The sequence below is a fragment of the Hetaerina americana genome, unplaced genomic scaffold, assembly GCF_022747635.1.
Source record: "Hetaerina americana unplaced genomic scaffold, ioHetAmer1.1.p SCAF_3, whole genome shotgun sequence".
In the NCBI taxonomy this organism is placed as follows: Eukaryota; Metazoa; Arthropoda; class Insecta; order Odonata; family Calopterygidae; genus Hetaerina; species Hetaerina americana.
This window is the reverse complement of record NW_027286874.1, coordinates 65,060,264-65,067,359: the sequence shown is the minus strand read 5'-3', so window position 1 is coordinate 65,067,359 and position 7,096 is coordinate 65,060,264.

Below are 7,096 nucleotides of genomic sequence, written 5' to 3'. Positions count from 1 at the left end.
TTGGACCTTGTGAACAAACTTATGAAAAAGGTCATCCCGAAAAAGTGCATGCTTGTTTCCTTTGATGTACGCAACCTTTTCACCAACGTGCCACCCATGGAAGCGGTGAACCTTGCCGAAGACATCCTCATCCGGAAATCCATCCCAGTGCCAGTTATAAGTGAACTTTGTGCATTACTTAAGACGTGTGTTTCCCAAAATTATTTCATTTTTAATGGTACCTATTTCCAACAACCCAATGGTTTAGCCATGGGCTCGCCCTTGTCCCCACTCCTGGCCGATATGTATATGGACAATTTTGAAAAAGTTTTGTTCTCCTCAGCCTACCCTCTCCTTAATAATGTATTTTGTTGGTTAAGATATGTAGACGATGTCTTCTGTGTGTGGACAGGTTCTGATAGGCAACTAGATAAGTTTCTAGCACATCTAAATTCTATCAATTCTAATGTACAATTCATGTGTGAAAAAGAGGAAAAAGGTTCCCTGAATTTCCTCGACCTATCCATTTCTAAAGACAAAGATGGGTTACAGTATTCCATTTTTAGGAAAGAAATGTATACAGACCAATTAATTAATTCCTCTTCAAGGCATTGCTTCACCCAAAAGCTTTCGGCATTTCATGCAATGATCCACCGTTTGACCGCTATCCCTATGTCAAAATTCAATGTAAATAAGGAACTTAATGTAATTAAAACGTTAGCAGTAAACAATGGGTATTCAGAAGATCTAATAAATAAACTTTACCGGAATAAACTTACAAAAATAGCCTTAAGCCACATTTACAACCCCGAACATGTAAAAGATCCCACTGCCAAATGGTGGAGAATACTATATCTTGGGACTATTTCTCAAAAAGTAATTAAAAGTTTACCTAAAGAAAAAATTAAATGTGCCTTTTACAGTCGTTCATGCCTTAAGAACCTGATCTCTCACACTAAAGACAAAGTCCCCGAAAACGAGAGGAGTGGAGTGTATGAGTTAAAGTGCTCGGATTGTAGCACAAAGTATATTGGACAAACAGGACGGAAATTTAAAGAAATGATTAAAGAACACCAAACATGTGTAAAAAATAAGAACATAACATCCCTCTTTGCAAAACACCTCATCGAAAGTGATCACAAAAGTGACTTTGTGACAAAAATTATTCATTTTGAAGAAAAAGGTCAAAGGCTCGATGCTTTGGAGCAGTTAGAAATTTTGAAATGTGTCCGTTGGAAAGATGATCTTGCCAACGAAATTTTGTATCCCTCCCACTCCCCACTCCTAGACCTACCACTCTTCTAAATCAAAAATGTAATTCTCTTTTCTTCCCAGCTACATTGTAACCTTTTTACCCCTCCGACCTCCCTCTCTGACCAACCCCCCCCCCTCCTATGATCAGAAGGTATATATAGCCAGCGTGCTTCTATGAGGACCACCTGATGATGACGTTCAACGTCGAAACCTGGGTCGTGTTTTTAAATAAAGTGTGTGGAATTACAAAGTCAATTATTTCATTACATTTCAACACAAGATATACGAGATATATCGTATGTTGGCAGGAATGGCATGTTTTTCTGTTATCAGACCTGGAAAAATAAGTTGTCGGGGAGCTGTTCAATCCAGCAATTTTTTGGTGAAAAAGTGAGGTAAAGTTGGTCTGTTGTTCATGCTAGGAAATCGAACTTACTACCTTGATCAAAAAGTTCCCGGAATAACCACCGTGTGGCGCTCCCATCGTTCCGATTTGAGTTCTGTTTTTTTTGTTAAATTGGTACATCTGTTGTTGATATTCCCTTTAAATCTTAGTGTCATAACTTGACATTTGCAAAAGTTACGTAGCCAAGAGTACATCTATCTCTGTGTGTGTTGGCGATTTTTTACAATTGCAGAAATGGATTTAAATTTGCAACAACGAACTTGTATTAAATTTTGCGTAAAAAACGGATTTAGTGGCGCACGGACGTTGGAAATGTTGGAAAACTGTTTCGGCAACGATTCTCTAAAAAAAACGGTCGTTTACCAGTGGCACGAGCGGTTCAGAAGTGGTCGTGAGTCAATCGAAGATGATGAACGCAGTGGCAGACCATCGACATCGAAAGTCGGTGAAAAAATTGATAAAGTAAAAGAAATGTTGGTCAATAACCGCAAATTAACCATCAGAGAAATAGCGGAGGACTTGAACATTGCCTATGAATCCGCCCAAGACATTGTGGTTAATGATTTGGGTTTCCGTCGTGTAGCAGCAAAGTTGGTGCCAAAAGACCTCAATTTCATGCAAAAAAGAGACCGTGTTGACGTCGCAAAAGACATGATTTGCGAGGCTGAATCCGATCCCACATTCATCAAAAGGATCATTACTGGAGACGAGACGTGGGTTTATGAGTACGACACGCAATCCAGACATCAGGCAAGTGAATGGCGTTCACCAAATGAGCCGAGACCAAGAAAACCACGTCGTTTTCAGTCAAAAAAGAAGGCAATGCTGACGGTTTTCATGGATTACAACGGTGTAGTGCATCATGAATTTTTGCCAGAAGGCCAGACAGTAAACAAAGAGTATTATTTGGGCGTTATGAGACGTTTGCGTGAAGCAATTCGCCGAAAGAGACCAGAAATGTGGGCAGAAAACTCGTGGATTTTGCACCATGATAACGCACCGTCGCACAGTGCTATCATTATTCGTAATTTTTTGACGAAAAATGCAACAAATACCATCCAACAGCCACCGAATTCACCTGATTTGGCTCCCTGTGACTTCTTTCTGTTCAATCGAGTTAAAAAACCATTACGGGGAACGCGTTTTAGCAGCCGAGAGGAAGTAATGGAAAAATCGCAGGAAGCACTGATGGACATACCGAAAATGACCGTAACTTTTGCAAATGTCAAGTTATGACACTAAGATTTAAAGGGAATATCAACAACAGATGTACCAATTTAACAAAAAAAACAGAACTCAAATCGGAACGATGGGAGCGGCACACGGTGGTTATTCCGGGAACTTTTTGATCAAGGTAGTATTGCTCTGCAGCCCTCATATGATGTAGCCTTTATCTTTTTCAGAATAAGAACTAGCACCCATCTCACCAAGTCTTCCGGCCAGATACCTTCCTCATAGATGCTACGAGTTGGTCCATCTACTTGTAGACTCTTCCTCCCAAATTTTCCTAAACCTTTTAGTATTTCCACAAGAATGTTTTCCACCCCCACGGCCTTATTTGAGTGCATCTCTCTTAATACCCTCTCTCATAGTGGAGTATGCCTGGACCTAAGCTATCTTCCTCTACATCACGTTCTTTTTCTATATCTAGGTTTGATGGCCTAAGTTCTTTACCATACAGTTCTTCTACATACTCATTCCACCTCTCGTGGGTCGTTTTAACTATTATCTAGCCATACTTATCTCTAACTCTATCTAACACAGATCTTCCGTTCTTACTTCCCAAGTGTTTTAACCGACTTGTATAGCACACAAATTTCACCCTTCCTCTGCAAACTTTCCATATCCTGCACTGCGTCTTTCACCACGCTTATTTTGCTCTATTTCTTGCCCATATCAATTTCACTCTTCCTTTTGCCTCACTGTGTTTATATTATTCCATTTCCTTCTCTCATTTATCTTTCTAATTCTCATCAGTGATCCATAGTTTCCTTCTTCTTTTGACATTAACGGCTCTTATAGTTTCTTTTGCAGCTTTCGATGTCCCTTTCTTGATATATTTTCATTTTTCCTTGATGGTACTCAGCTCTTTTCCCTCACTCACGACTTTCTCTACAGCCTGCTGACACTCCTTCCTTGCCATTGCAGTTAATGCTTCTAAATCCCAATTTCTAACCTGCCTTATCCTTTTGAAACAAACGCTACACTCCATAACAACTAAATTGTGTTCAGAGTCCATATATGCTCCAGGAAGTTGGGAGAATTGATCACACTATTCTTAAAACTGCACCTAACAATAATATAATCTAAATGATACCTTTATGAGCTACCTGGCATTTTCCATGCGTACCTACACCTTTTGAGGTGTCTAAATCCAATTTTTGGTGATGACTAACCCCAGTTCCTTCAGAATTCAATTGCTTTTTCCCTACGTTCATTCCTCGTACCTGAACCATAGTCCCCCACCTCATCTCCTTCTCTTCTTTCACCTATCATTGCATTCCAAACCCCATCACTACAAAATGTTTTCCTGCAGGAACACCTGTGATTATTTCCTCTAACTGAACAATGACCAAGTTCAGTTGGTTCTACTTTTTGTTTATTCTTTTATCATATGAATATTGGTAATTTGTTTTGCCAACCATGTTTTGGTGTTAGCCTACTAATCAATTTCCCACTACATAAGGGGTTTCATTTCACCCCATTATGCATTTAGAGTCAATATTAACCAAAATATTAACACTATTGCAAAAAATAAAAAACTCATTAATGATACTAAAACCACGACCTGAGATCAAATTAACGTCGACAAAAAAATTCTACCAAATAGCATTTTTTGATAGGATTATCCTCTTTTGAACTCTAAAACTATGACATCATCCCATTTTGAACATTAGAAATGTCATCTTTTTCTAGAGCTACACTATTTCTTCTCACCTTTTATTGTTTTCACATGAACCATAATCAGCATTTGCTAAAAATTACCTACTTTGATTCTTTTGCCTACGCAATCCTAGCTGATATCATAGTGTCATGTACCATAAAATACTGTAATAAAGTAAGCATTCCCCAATTAAAATATCACAGGAAGATTTTATCATAACAATTTCTTGAAAAGGATTCTTTCCAATGCTTGAATAAATTCAGGCCTTTGATGGTAATAACTGCCTGACTGCCACTAATTAAGATAAATAGTAATTTAAAAAAGAGCCTTTTAAGCTTTATATTTGGTTATTTGAAAAGTAAAACATTTATTCATGGGGAATAAAAATCCATACCTAATCATGATTACAAAATAACGGAATTTTGATTCTGTTAGCAGGATTCATAAAATGTTATGTGTATAAACCTTAATACACTTCATACATTCAACAGAATTGAAATAATCTAGAGAGGGGATCACAAAACGTCAAAATAATTTCAATAATGACTCAAAACAATTATTATGTAATAACTATCTTCACAATTGTGCAATCATTCATCTACATCAAAGTATCAAAATAACCTACAAGTCACAATAGTATATTATATACACTTGTGGAAGAAACCGAATCAGTCACAGTCACAAAATGGCATCTTTTTTTCAATCTGTTATTTGGTATTTGACATGCAATTTCAGTGTAATAATGGTTGAGGCTTGAACTAAACAAAATCTTCATCGTGTTGCAACTTCTGTAACCAAAATATAAACCCATGCTGAAGGCATATGGCCAAGGAACCAACTTTTAAGATTGAAAAAAGATGCCAAACTTCTCCCTAGAGATATCTTCCTATCAGATTTGAACTAATCCCTCCCATTCCCTCAAACACATTTCAACAAGACCTTACAGCTAAGTTGTTTATTTCAAGGATTGTCTGTTGTAAAAAGGTTTCTGCACTTAAAATTATGCTACATTAATAAATATCCTTTTCTTTCACAAGAATATCAAAAGGATTTTATATACAACCACCCCTCTCTACATTGGTAAAAATTGAAATCTGTTATCTTTGAAAAGACTTTGTTTTTCTATATTTTTTTTACATTTCAAGGAAAAGGAAAACATTGCCTTTTCAAAGAGCTCCTGAAAAAGGCAAAAATATATTTTTATAAACCTTAAAAATTAAAACAGTGGCTCTCAATGCAGTATACTTGTGCATAGAATAAGGAAATCCAACAATTCTCAACCTTGATTGCATCCACTCCAGGCTAACATGCAATTTTACAAACACACATACTTTGCATCACTGTTTGAGAGGTAAATATTGAAAGTTAGAAATGACAGAAGAAAGAAGAAACACTAGAATTGGGAAAGCAGTAGTAGTGTCTAAACAGAGGTTTTTTTGGATTGTTTGGTTCATTAAAGCCTCCAAAAATTACAGGTCAATACAAACACATTTACTGCATTTAAGTTAAATTTGAATCCCACAAAGAGAGCTGGCAGTGCAATGTTATAAAATTATTAGGCCTAATCAAAATTTTTCCAACATGTTACGGATTACACTATCTTTTTTGATGTATCATTTCTGCTTCGCTGATTGATGAAAGCATAAATGCCACTATTGACAGAATTTTCCCAATTTAAGTTTATCAAAAATGCCAAAATGAGTAATTGATCATTTGAAATATTCCTGATTAATCCAATCTGATATCACTATTAACATGTTTTCTTAAGTTAAAGCTTATTCATGGATTCACAAAGATAGCTGGCAGTGTAATTTTTATCAAATCATGTGGGTTAATTAAATTCGTCAACATTAAAAGTACAACCTCCACACTTACATTTTCTACACTTAAAACATCAACAAATACAAAACTGGTTTCATCACAATTTTTCACTGAAATATTTTTCACTTTTTGTGGGTAAGGAAGGAAGGCAATGGAGAAAACAGTTACATCAAAATAGAACGTTTCGAAACAATAAAAATGTTTTGGAAGTCAAACTTGTTCACATAATTCTCTCTCCCCCGCATCAGATGAATCCAGATAATATAGCACACACAAATAGGCATACTGTTCATGAGCTAAAATAATAGTGTTCTCAAACTCACACCCAAATAGAGGCACTCGTGCAAACTGTGCTTGACATTCACAAATATATATTAACATTCACAGGCTTTTCCCACACTGATTACATCAGTGCAGAACAGGAATTTATGTAACAGTAAAATAGCTATCCACAACTACAACCCACACCAATCACTCAAAAAAATATGTTCACACAAATAAAATATTATTTGTCACATATAACATACACCCTTATCATGCACTTTCTAAATGATCAACAGATTACTGCAGAGAGAGTCACAAGTTTCAGTGTTGACAGGAAGAGATTTCAGTGTTTGTGAGCTACTAAGTGGAAGGCTAACTTTAATGGCCTGAGATGGAGAAAGTTACAAAGGTCTATCATACCCCTGGACCGGGCAAAATAAGCAGATGAGCATTTAATCACAAAAACTTGCACTGCTATCAGCATCATT